Source organism: Pantherophis guttatus, chromosome 15 (genome assembly GCF_059756535.1).
Source record: "Pantherophis guttatus breed Tessera chromosome 15, ASM5975653v1, whole genome shotgun sequence".
Taxonomy (NCBI): domain Eukaryota; kingdom Metazoa; phylum Chordata; class Lepidosauria; order Squamata; family Colubridae; genus Pantherophis; species Pantherophis guttatus.
Window position 1 is genome coordinate 14,416,375 of NC_142077.1, and position 13,140 is coordinate 14,429,514.

At 42.3% G+C, this 13,140-nt stretch overlaps 1 long non-coding RNA gene across 1 annotated transcript; it reads left to right on the forward strand.

The window, feature by feature from the left end:
* The first annotated feature begins 7,149 nt into the window (after positions 1–7,149).
* On the forward strand, positions 7,150–8,140 carry LOC148111952 (uncharacterized). The gene is made up of 3 exons (XR_015729990.1): positions 7,150–7,237; positions 7,532–7,648; positions 8,082–8,140. It is a non-coding gene; the product is annotated as an uncharacterized LOC148111952 (long non-coding RNA).
* The last annotated feature ends 5,000 nt before the right edge of the window (positions 8,141–13,140 follow it).

Here is a 13,140-nt window from a genome sequence, read left to right on the forward strand (position 1 = left end):
AGAGCCATGAGGTTCTCCTTCCTTCCACAACTGTAGTTGGGGACATTGGCTTCTCCAGTGGAAAGAATGTCCAGCAAGGCATCTGAAGTATGGAAAGTGCTCAAATAGTTGTCATGGATGTTGCAGCCCAGTGTGAGGTTGTGGAAGAGTTGGGAATTCTTGTTGACCATTTGAATGTTGAAAACGAATAGTAAGAAATAAAAAAATTCGTAAGAAGTCCTATTGAAAAAAAAGTTATTATAATCAACAGCCACAACAAATACTTTTGTTATATATAATATATATAATCCTCCACAAGCCTACTGAGCCTTAAACCAACATCGATCCAAAAGCAATGATCAGTTACACAAATATGGAAATGGGCTGAGGTACGGCAACTACAACTGATTCCACTGCTACTTTAAATAAAAAATTTTATTCAAGTGATAAATTAAGGATTGAACAGAGAGACGAAAATAATCTGCAGCCCTTTCAGCTTTTTTTCAGACCCCATTTTGAGTCTCTTTCACAAAATCAGACAAAACAGAGAAGCCATGGAAATCAAAATCATTCAGGAAATTAGACATATTCCCCAATATAGGAATAAATGAAAAATAAAAAACTGAAAAGAAGGAGAGTGTTAGAATGGAGGGAGTGCAACTCCATCACCCTGAATGACTTACGGATCATGGAAAACAAACTGAAGAGAAGGAGCCACGTTGAAAGGCAACTTTCTATGCAATCTTACATCTCCATTGGTGACTATACCAATGAGATGGTCTCCTGGGCTGTAAAAGCTCTGTGGTTGTTTTCCATCCTGGTTCTCTGAACTCAGTGGGCATTTCATTCTCAGGTTCCCAGAGACTGGATGGAACAAAAGCATCATCAGAAGCAGAAGCAGGAAGTCCATAATTCATGGGGTGAATCAGTGAATCCCTTTCCTGTTTCTAAAGAAGAATTAGAAGAATCAAACGAGTCTCACAAGGTGGAACATTCAGTTGCTTTTTCTCAACACAGAGAAATACTCAGCTTCAGCTGGAAAGGAGGGAGACGTACATTCAAGAAAAAAGACTCTGCCTGTCCCAAACCTCCATATTTCTCTGCCCAAAGTCTCCCCTGGAGCATTCAGCCAAACAGCAGAGCTGAAACTTTTATCATAATTCTCCCTCTCAGGAGGGATCCCTGGATAATTCAACTAGTTCTTGGACTTGGAAATTGTTGGGAAATTCTCTGGAGGGAAATGAAAGGGAAATAATCCTCATGTGATTCAAAATAACAGGAGGAGAGATGGAATTAAATCCATCATCTAGAATTGAGAGTTTTGGAAGCTCCATGCAGGGAATACATGGCACCTGTGGCTGAAATAACAAATAAATCTGATATTTGTTTGCATAGTTATGAAAAACAAAACTCCGGGGGCCAGTTAATGCCGGAGCATGTCACAGATCTGAAATAGCTGCCAGCTGAGTTGGAACCAAAATTTATTTTAATTTGGAAAGCTAATGCTCAAGGGCATCGCAGAAAAGGGCTGATGCAATAGTGCAGCCAGTCTCTGAGAACAAAATCAACTTTAGTGAAAAACTAGTTTTTCAAACTTTGCAGAGTTAAAAAAAAATCACAGGGAGAGGGAGACAGAGAGAGAGAGGGGAAGGGGGGGAGAGAGGGAGAGAGAGAAGTTAGAGAAAGCCAAGTGAAAAGAGATGGAGAAATTAAGGCTGCCTCTCTCCCCATGTGGGGAGGGGAGGGAGGGACTGTTGTGGAATGAAAGGACCAAGCAACATTCCTAGGTCAGCCAGAGACAGTTTTATTGCACAAGGTTCAGAGCCAGTTTTGTACCTGGAGCTTTGAACAACGAGAGAACTCTGATACAATGGTTTTTATACATTTCTAAGACAAAGGATTCAATGAGATCATACATTTTCTATATATGGTTAACATGAGATCATACATCCGATTTTCCCTATATGGTTACATACATTGGATAATGTGTTCATCTAATTACTTAAACAATTAATTTTAGTTTATAAAATTATCTTAGCCACACAACTTTTCTTAAGTGCTTGTAGTTGCTAATGGGAGAGTTACTGCTGTCCTTGGGTAAATTTATTGGATTAGGTAACTCTTTGTAACATATAGGTCTTTGTGTCATTCACAGTGAGGTCACTCAGATGTTTTCCATATGGTGGTTCTTTTCGTGACATCTAGGTCTCAGAAGATATATTACCACTTAATGGGGTTTAACTGTTTGTTAATGTAATTTCCAACAAGCACTTTCCTCTCTTATAATAATGTGAATAGAGAGGTTCTCTCAGAGTTCATGTATCTAAGCATGTCTTCCCCTTATAATAATGTGAATAGAGAGGGTCCCCCAGAGCCCATATATCTGACTCTGTATGATTCCTTTTTTTATTCACATTATTTCTTTTATCTACATTATTCCCCACTTTGAAAGTTTTTCCATGCAGAAACTTTCACCATTCCTTACATGTTCAACTCTTTAGTAAATATTATTCCATTCCTTTAGATAAACAAAGCTAACATATAATATCTAACAAAATATGACTAATCTAGGCAAGAGATAGGTATTTCTTGATCTTCACTCTATTAATCCTTGGAAGTATTCCCTCCATTCTTTTCCAGACTCCATTTCTACATATGTATCTGTTTCAGAGTTTCTATCTTTCAAGAAAGCGCTCTGTCAAAACTAATTCCTTCTCAGTCTGTATCTCTTTCATTGCTCTGATAGATAGCTGTTTCAGCACAGGGATTGCACAAGGAATAAAAGCTAGGCCTGCCACAGCCATATCAACAAGAATAACATTTGTTTAATCCAGCCGGATCCAGGCAACCAAGAAAACCACCTGTCAATTGTTTGTAGCCTCTGACTTATCTTGGATGCCCTATCCTGCAATTCCTTGGCAATTTCTCTGACCACACCTGATTTATTCATATAGAAACAACAGTTTATTATTGGTTGAGAATAATCGAGATGGAGGAAGGCAGGTTACCAAAATTAGCACTAATGGAGCAGATTATCTCAAGTAATAAAAATAACTGGTTATCAAGAGTTCTGAAGCAGGTATCTAGCTCTGGTATCCCTTTAAATTGGCAGCAGTACGACTATAGGCAGATCCGAAATTGGATTTCAGAGAGATTTAAGGACATAAGTGCTCAATCGGATATTGCACAGGTGACAGCAGTAAAAGTTTGCCCCTGGTTATCAACCAATAAACAAATTTTCAAAATAGAAAAATATTTAGCTGTGCCTTTGTTTCCCGTCCTGAGAAGATTCTTTACAAAATTGAGGTTGGACCAACTTGGAACAAATATGCTCTGGGGTAGATATAAGGGTATTCCTGTAAGGGAAAGGGTCTGTCTATGTGTGACGGGGAAGTCGAAACAACGTCCCACGTAATTTTTGATTGCCCCCTATATTCAGACCTGAGGAAATACCAACTGGGCAGGATCTTTTATACCAGCACCCCTAAGTCTAAAGAGCACTTTTTGCGATATTGTTTGTTAGGTTCCAACTTGCAGTTGGTAAAATGGATTGCTAAATTTGTGGTAAAGTTGATGGGAAGGAGGACAAAGTTGGTGCAGCAAAATGCGGTAGATTGTAAGAATGACCACTTGATCTAACAATGTAATTTTAATAGCAGTTAACACTGATTGGGTAGATGCAGGGGCGACATTATAATATAATTTTAATTATATTTAAATGGTACTTTAAATTATTGTATTTTATCCCAATTTTATTTTAGATCGTATTTTATTCTAATTGTATTTTAATTGCGAGTTATTCCAATCTTACTTAATTTGTTTTACCAAACCTTTGTAATGATTTGTGTTTGTAATTCTGCACTTGATATGGCCCAAAGGGCTAATCAATAAATAAAATTGAATAACAACAGTCTTCTCCCAGAAATGCACACATACCCCCTCTCTCTGCGGTTAGGAGGTCTAAGGCATGTTGATTTTGTAGGACCACTGCTGCCAATGAATCTATCTGGTCTTGGACTTCTACCAGGGTTCCAGCAATTTGGTCCAGGCTTTCTTGGAGCTCCTCTGATAATTGCTGAAACTGTACTACTGAGTGTGTCACTCCACCTACACCTGTTCCACTGCAGTTCCTATCCCCATGATTACTAATAGTAGGACTAGGATTGGTGCCTGTTTCTGAACATGCCCCATGAGAGGAACAGGGATGGTATGTTCTCCACTGACAACACCTATTTTAGGAAAAAGGTGTACTAGTGTGCATGTTCCAGTCCAATTTGTTGGCAAACATAAATACACCTCCTTTCCGCAGAAGGGGGTAAATAAGAGGGGGGGGACTTCCTGGTTTCTAGGAAGAGGCACCCATGGAAGCTGTTCTGCTCTCTAACCACACAGATTGCTGATCAGTTGGTAATCAATTTTTATGTCTTATAATGGCTCCTAATTGCAAACAGAATCCCTTTGCAAATTCCATTCTAAGGAGATAAGAAAAGCTCTGATGGATCAGACCAAGATCAGTCTAAGATTCACAGTGACCACCCAAATCCCTCTGGTTCTCCCACAAGCAGAAGGCAGAGAGACTTCTGGCTTTGCCCAACATGGAACAGGCATTTCCCCACAATTTCACTTTCCTCCATCACACCACACACAATATTGGACACTCGGCCATCTCACACTCTAGGAATCCCCAATTCTGATATCCCACATCAATCTGAGAATATTTTTCCAAGTTTCACACCCCCAATCAAAAAGGACTAAGGCAGGACTGGAACAGAGGTGGGTTTCAGCCGGTTCTGACCAGTTCTGGAGAACCGGTAGCGGAAATTTTGAGTAGTTTGGGGAACCGGTAAATTGCACCTCTGACTGGCGCCACCCCCATTTATTCTCTCCCTCCAGAGTCCCAGCTGATCGGGAGGAAATGGGGATTTTGCAGTAACCTTCCTCTGCCACGCCCACCAAGCCAAGCACCTCTAGTTCTTGCATCTTGTAGCATTTTAATGTTAATTCTTGCTCTATCCTTGTCACACATATTTCCACGTTATTTTCTTCAGCTCTTCAAAGTATTTTTTTTCCTCCAGTTTTATTGGTATAGTTTGAAAGAAAAATAATATTTTTGGTAATACATTCATTTTTATTAATGCTATTCTACCCATTAGTGGTAATTGCAAGTTTCTCCATTTCTTCAGGTCTGTTTCGATTTGTTTTTCAGTTTATAATAATTGTCTTCCTTGAGCGTTGCACATCTTGATGTCAGATGGATGCCCAAATATTTCACTTTCTTCACAATTTGGATATCCAGTTTCTCCATCATCTCCCTTTTTTGATTTTCTCTCATATTTTTAACTAATATTTTTCTCTTATCTTTGTGGTTTTTCAGTCCTGCTACTTTCCCATATTCTTCTATTTGCTCTAATAGGTTTGACGCTGTCTCTATTGGGTCTTCCATGATAAACACCAAATCATCCGCAAATGCTTGTAATTTATATTCTTCTTTTTTGATTCTCATTCCTTTTATTTCCTTTTCCTGTCTCCCTTTTCTATTTAAAACTTCTAATGTCAATATAAATAATAATGGAGATGAAAGAGATCCTTGTCTTGTTCCTTTTCTGATATCTATTTTCTTTGTCATTTCACCTTTGCCGCTTGGTCTTTCTATATAGTTTGGATCATATTTATGAATCTGTCTCCAAAATCCATCATTTTCAACTGTTTTATCATAAATTGCCATAATTCACGTTGTCAAACGCCTTTTGTGCATCTGAAAACAGCAGCGCTGTTTGCTTCTCTGAGGGTAATTCATCATATTCTAATTCTGGGGAGCCAGGAGGGGATCTGAGGGGAGAAGCTCTGGCCTTGGGACTCAGGGGCTCAGCCGGCCTGAGGGGGAGACAGGGAGGCCCTGAGGAAACTCCGGGGCTTAAACCAAGGTGGACTTTATTCAAGCAGCCAAAAGAAGAGATTAAGTTCCACACACAGAACAGAGTTTGAAAAGGGATGAAAAAAGCCACGAAGAGAATTCTAGCTACATCCAGTTTCCTCCTTTCCCTCTTTCTACTGGAGATTCCCGCCACAAAATGGAGGACGATACACTTTAGCTGTCCCTCCCACTGCCTGTAGGGGGCAGTCTATACTCTGGCCTTTAAGCCACACCTGACCTCCGCAGGCAGTGAGAAGGACAGCTAAAGCTGGAAAAGACCCCGCATCCTCCATTTTGTTGCCCAAGTCCCTTTTTGGAGAGGATTCTTTTGCCCTCCGTAAAGAGGGGAGGAGTTAGAATAATGGACAAATGGAGTCGAAAGAGACCTCAGAGGTCATCCCTCCAACTGCCCAGTGAAGTGTTTACTAGAGCGTCTTTCTCAGCCTTAGCAACCTGAAGAGGTGTGGACTTCAACTCCCAGAATTCCAGTCAGCACTCAGGGTCCTTCCTCCACCGGGTCCTTCCATGATTTAGTGGTCCCTCTCACTGCCTGTAGGGGGCAGCCTATACTCTGGTCTTTTAAGCCATACTTGGCCTCTGCAGGCAGCGAGGAGGACACCTAAAGCTGGCAAAGACCCCTGTGTTCCTTTAGGTACATTTTCACAAGACCTTTTCGATACGAATAATATTTAATTTTTTGTGGTGTTTCCCTCTCAGCTTCCCTTCATCAGCTGGGCCTGGAGAGGAAAACCTGGACTCTCTGGAGCTTTCATTCCAGATCCAAGGGGCGACATTTCAATCTGGGCTCCATCCCCAGAGAAGGGGCAGAATCTGGGGCTCCCCGACCTCTCCAGGCGACCAACGGTTCCCTCCTCAGAAGGAGCCGCTGTGGCTAAAGGGAATTCGGGGCTTGAAGCCCCTTCAGAGTCGGTTCATCCATGGATAAGCCCCGCCCCCAGGTAAAGGCAGCCGTTGGTGGTTATTTTTCAAATCTCAGGTCCAGGCCAATCAGAGCCTTGGCTTGTGACATCAGAGGCTCCTCCTGAGCTCATTGGCTGGAGCTCACCATGGCAACTTCCAGCATCCTTGGGGAGTCTGGACCACATAATGGAGGCTCTGCTCAGCATCCCTGGAAAGTGGCTGGATTGGATGGCAGCACTGGGGGCATCGCAGGGCCTCCCTCGCCTGGGCTCCTCAGGAGGGAGAGACCCTCCCCTTTAAGGCAGAATTAGGGGGGGAGAAATGAGTGAAATGGGGTTCAACCAAACACAACAGACGTGCTGATACCTGCCGTGTCTGCAGCCTCCATACCTGTCACCAAACTCCTCATCCACCATGTCGAAGGTCCTTGTCTCGGGAAAGGGGCTGGGGCGGCTGGCGGTGAAGTACACTAGGAAAAATCTGCAAGGTTTAAGGCCCAAAAATTGGCTTCAGGCTGTCCCAGTTGGATGGAGATTGTGACCCCAAAGCGAAAGGTTGACCTGCTTAATGATTTGGGGAAATTAACCTAAACTATGATTCCGTTGGCCAGATAGTAGTTATTTCCCAAACACACTTGGCCTGGCAACAGAAGTATTCATTTATTTTCATTTTTTATTACTTAGGTTTTTATACCACCTTTATTATTTCTCTAAATAGCTCAAGGCAGTGAACGTATCTAAGATTCCTTCATTCCCACAAGAACAACCTTGTGAAGGCTGAGAGAGGGACTGGCTCCAGGTCACCCATCTGGCTTTCGTGGCTGAAATGGGACTCGTAAGTACTTGGGAGGGGGGGGGATCTGTCTTAATTCCAATGATCATCACCTTTTCCTGTTATCAGAAATCATAGTAATACAAAGACGGCCAAATTGATGGAGAGCCAACTCCTTTGGAGGGTTTTGAGCAACAATATGCCTTGAGTTGGACTCGGAATCAAATGGGAAGTCAGGATAATTTGAAGAGAGATCAGTATTGAGGGATTCTGTTGGTGTTTCTTGAACTAGGCCCCTTTAAGGTATGGGGGGAGACTTCAACTCCCAGAATTCTCCAGCCAGCCAGCATGCAGAATTCTGGGAGTTGAAGACCATCCATGTGTTAAAGGGGCCAAGACTGTGGTTTTTACACAAAGTTGTTGTAGTGTAATTTAATGACTGCTTTAGGCTATTGTCATTTGATTGCATTAACCCTCATCTGTTCCCTATTTGTAGGTTAAGGTGACAAGGAAAAGGAAGCAGTCAATAGAAGCCTACAGCTGAAAGGGACCTTGTAAGTCAACTGCCTGCCTGCCTAATTGATTGATTGATTGACTGATTGATGCAGAATTCTGGGAGCTGAAGACCATCCATCCGTTAAAGGTTTTTACACAAAGTTGTTGTCGTGTAATTTAATGACTGATGTAGGCTATTGTAATTTGATTGTGTTAACCCTCATCTATTCCCTATTTGCAGATTAAGGTGACAATGAAAAGGAAGTAGTCAATAGAAGCCTACAGCTGAAAGGGACCTTGTAAGTCAACTGCCTGCCTGATTGATTGACTGATTGATGGATTAATTCTATGTCATCAAGTTGAATGCTGATGCCTAGCAGCCCATAGATGATTTTCTCCATATAGATCTGCCCCAACCTGGTCCTTCGGGTCTCCCAACCTTCCCCCATCCCCACTATAGCTGCTTACTAGTGATCCTTCCCTTCTTTTCTTTCCTTCACCCACGTCAGCATTACCGACTTCTCCAGGGAGCTTTGTCTGCATTGATTGACAGCATTGAAACTGTGTGGATTCTGAGTGGCCAAAGAGGTAGATGGATGACTTGTCCCCAGTCTGGATTTTCAGGTCTCCCTAAAGTTCACCCATCCACACAATAATCAAATCCACTAACCTTACCCCAAATTGTCCCCTCCTTCTCTTCCCTTCCACCTTTCCCAGCATTAGGAACGTCTCCAGAGAGCTGGTTTTCACTTGATGTGCCCTCAAATATGATATTTTGAACCTGGTGCTTTGTAGCTGAGAACTGATCTGGGTAAATTATATCTAAAGGATCTTTTGGCAGGAGACCCTCTGCAGATTGTCCATTGGGTCTTCACTCCTCCTGCATCTCATTCTAGCAGAAGATGATGGACTCCAAAACTGTAGGAAAAAGCCAGAGTGGAGAAGGCAGGTTAGCAAAATTGGCCCTGAACGGAGAGAGGATGTGACTGTGTCTCTTCATTTTTCAAACAGGTCAGCAACAAGGAAGAAATGGTCAATCTCCTTGGGCGATCTCTCAGCGACCATTGATGGTCCCAACCTCCAGGTTGATGAACTGAGAGACTCCTTTGACTTTCAGTCCCAGAAATTCCAGAAAGACAATCAATGGATGAAAGATCAGCACAGCTTTCTCCAGGAGAAAGTGGATCAACTTAAGACCACAACAGAAGACCTGCAGAAAACCTGCAGAAGATCATGCCATCAGTTACAGCTAGAGAAGAAATCTTTGGTGAAATACATTCAAGAACTCCACAAAGAACTGCATGAGGTCACTACCCAGCTGTCCATCTCAATGAAGAGAAAGCTGACTCTGAGAAAGACCTCAAAGAGGTGAGGAACCTTCTGCCAGAGGTTAAGAAGCACCTCCAGAGTCTGCAGCATGAACTGGCTGAGATGGACCACAGTTACCATATGGAGAAAAATCACTTCAACCAACTGAGAAAGCCAACTGAGAAAGCGTGCTTCAGAATATGAGAGAAAACAAACAGAAGGACCTCAAAAGTCTGCAGCAGCCACATCTGACCTCCCAGATCCGGCTCTGGCCAGACTCACCTGGCACAATAGGTAGCAAGTCCCCCCCTCCATCTTCTCCCAGGTACACCAGATGGGAAACATGATGTAACTCTACTTTATTGGAAGGGAACATAAGAGAATCTTGCATGTCTGAAAGTACAAATCTCCCACCAATGCTTTTGAAAGCCTAAAAAGTGAGGGTCATTTCTAAGGTTCTTTCTCTGCCAATTATGCACCTGGGGGCTCCCCCACCTTATCTGATCATTCCCTGTGGAGCATCTTCTCCATCTATTCTTCTATATTGTCATTAGTACAAGCGGGATAGTTGAAGAAATAGGATTTTTTCAGGATGCAACATTTATATCAACTCTCAGACAAAGCTACTTTGATGTTGTTTTAAAAACACCACCCAGCTTTTAGAACAATATCTATGATTTCCTAATAGAGTACATAAGTAAAATCCAGTAGAAAAATATACAATTTTTAGCAGGAGGACTTAACAAGCTCTCCTATTTTATATAAGAACAAACGAATGGCAGCTACAATGTGAATCTTTCATTAAGATTTCATTGTACTTTTTCTCATATCATTTCTTTTTCTTAAATCAATTTTTTATTTCATTCAAAACCTCCAAAAAAAGGGGGGGGATGACAAACAAGCCCCCAAAGCTAAATAAAACTAGATTAAAAACTGCATAAAAAAGAAAAAAGGGAAGAAAAGAACCAGTTCAGGTGAGGAAACCAGGAGTAAGAGAAAAAACCCCTGCTGAGTCTGGCTGCCATCTTGGGGAGAGTCGGAAAAGCACTTTCCTTCCAGTGGTTCAGCAGCTGCCACCCCTGGATGCTCAGCCAGCAGTCTTGAGTCCTGCAGGTCATTTTCCACCAGATGTCCAGGAATTTGAATCCTTCGCAGGGTCCTTCCTGACCTGGGCAACTGGAGAGCCCATCTGGGTTTCTGTCATGTGTGTTTTTCCCCATTGTTTATGGGAGAGGCATTCTTTGTCCAGTTCCTCTCATGAGTCCTGTCCAGTATGGTTGAACCTCAGGTGTAGCCCTCATCTTCCTCTGAGCACACAAGCCCCACAACCACGTCAAGGTTCTGCCTCACAGGGGGATTGTGGTTCTTCACACCGTCAGCCAGACTGGATGTCAGCTCTTCCAAGGAAAGCGGCCTTTGGCAATTGACCGATGGTGAGGTTGTCAATGCTGATGGGGTCCAAATGGGGCTCCAATTGTTTTCGGATTTCACCGATGGCAGTTATTCATCATGGGGCAAAACAAGCACCAATTTAATATTTTAATAATAAAATAATAAATAAGCAAGAAGCAATAAACAAATAAAACTTAGCAACCTAATTAGTATTTAAAATTACCAGGCTCCCACTCTTCTTCCTTTTTAGCTTCCAAGGCCAGCCATCCCCACCCAAAAACCCAAAGCAGGAAATGCAAAGCAACCCAGGACACCAGGTGACCTCAAGAGACCCCAAATCCTCTCCCTTCAGCTAGGGCTCTTCTTGTGGACAAGTCCTTGGTCCACTCACTTCTTGCCGCCTCCAAGTTGTCCACTGACTGCAAAATTAAATAACAATAATATCATCATAATGGGAAAAACCTGACAACCAAATTAGTTCAAACACTTACCAACCATCACATTGTCGTGCAAGGTAGAAAGTCTACAGACCCCATTAAAATGCTGAGACGTTTCTGAGGTTTCTGAGACACCAAAAAAAAAAAAAAGAAAAGAAAAAAAATCAGACCAAAATAAACCTGAAAGAAAGAAGATCTGAAAGAAGAAATATTTAGAGAGCAATCTTGAATTTAAAATTAATTTATTGCAGCCTCAAATACACAAACAGAAGAAAAGGTATATTACATAGTTATATATATTGCATGTATAATACATATTTACAAATACAGAACTGCTATGGCCATCCAGAGAGAAACCCCCAAAGTTCCTTGGAGACCCTGGAAAGTGACCTTGTTCCTCTTTGGGGTCCATGCTTGGTTTGGCCTCTGCGTTGAAGGGGTTGCAAGTGTCACCAGAAGCACCAGTTGAAGATGAGGAGGCGGCTTCAATCACTGTGGAGCCTCCATACTGGAATCCATCACTTCCCACATCATCATCATTGATGAGAGACGATGCCAGACGTTCAGCCCTGGTCAACAATGCGATGGTTGGCATCTCAGCCGTGGCCGCTGTTTGTCCTGGGGCAAAAGAAGCAGAGACTGAATATTTTAATAATAATGAAACAGTAAACAAGAAACAAAACAAAACTGAGCAACCAAATTAAGATCAAAGGCTCCTAGTTTTCTTTCCTGTTGTCTTCCATAGTCCAACCATCCCCACCCAAAACTCCAAAGCAAGAAATGCAAAACAACAAAAGGCATTAAGAATTAAATAACAACAACAATAACAGAATATCTTTCAAATAGAAAAATAAAGAAAAACTGACAACCAAATAAGTTCAAACATTTACCAACCATCACATTGTCGAGCAAGGTAGAACGTCTGACATCCTTCTTCGTTCATCAATGATGGTGATGTTGGGGTTGATGGGTTCCGGTATGTAGGGCTTCACCATGATGATGGCGGCCTCCACATCTTCACTTCGTTGCTCTAGTGACACTTGCAGACACCTTTTTCTGGGGATTGAAGAAGGAAAAAAGAATAAAATATAACTGACTGGTAAATTGTTTCTTTAGCAATGATAATAAGGCTTATTCTTAATGGGGGCTCCATTACTGGAGGTTTTCTAGAAAAGATCAGAAAACCATTAGGGGGTTGGACTAGAAGACCTCTGAGGTTCCTTCCAGCCCAGAGGGATTCTATCCTTTCTCCTGTTAGTCCCACCAAGATTTTGAGGGGCTTCCATTGCCATAAGGCTCCCCAGGTTGTGGTGAGGCCACTCCCCTGATCAGGAGCAACTTACCTGCACTGGTGGAAGAAAACGCAGAGGCCAACCAATGCATAGACCCCAAGGACAAACAAGGTCACTTTCCAGGGGTCTCCAAGGACGTTCTGGGGTCTGTCAAGGGATGGCCTCAGCAGCTCATTTGGATCCATCTCTCTGTCTCTCTGATCCACTCAAGCTTTTATAGCCTGCATGGCTCTACCCATCAACGGAAAAGAGTTCAACAAAATCCAGCAGGGGTGAGATTCAAATAATTTAACAACTGGTTCTGTGCCCTCATGACCATTTTAAGTATAAAAAAATGGATATTAAGTCTTATTTTGGGGAATCTTACTTTACAGCAGGCGGGGGGAGGGAGGCTGCACAGAATTCAGCACCTGGCACCCAGATTGCTTCTGTTTCTGTCCATTTGACTCGTATGATGGACAGTAGAAATCTTATGATCTGTGTGAAGGTTATAGAGAACAGCAGACTTAACAGTATCAGAATGAGGATGGTATATATTTTATACAGTTTGTCCTGAGAGCATCAACCAGGCAGGGCAACTGTGCAGTGTTGAAAAACGAATAAAAGTAGTAAAAACAGTAAAAGTCTGGCT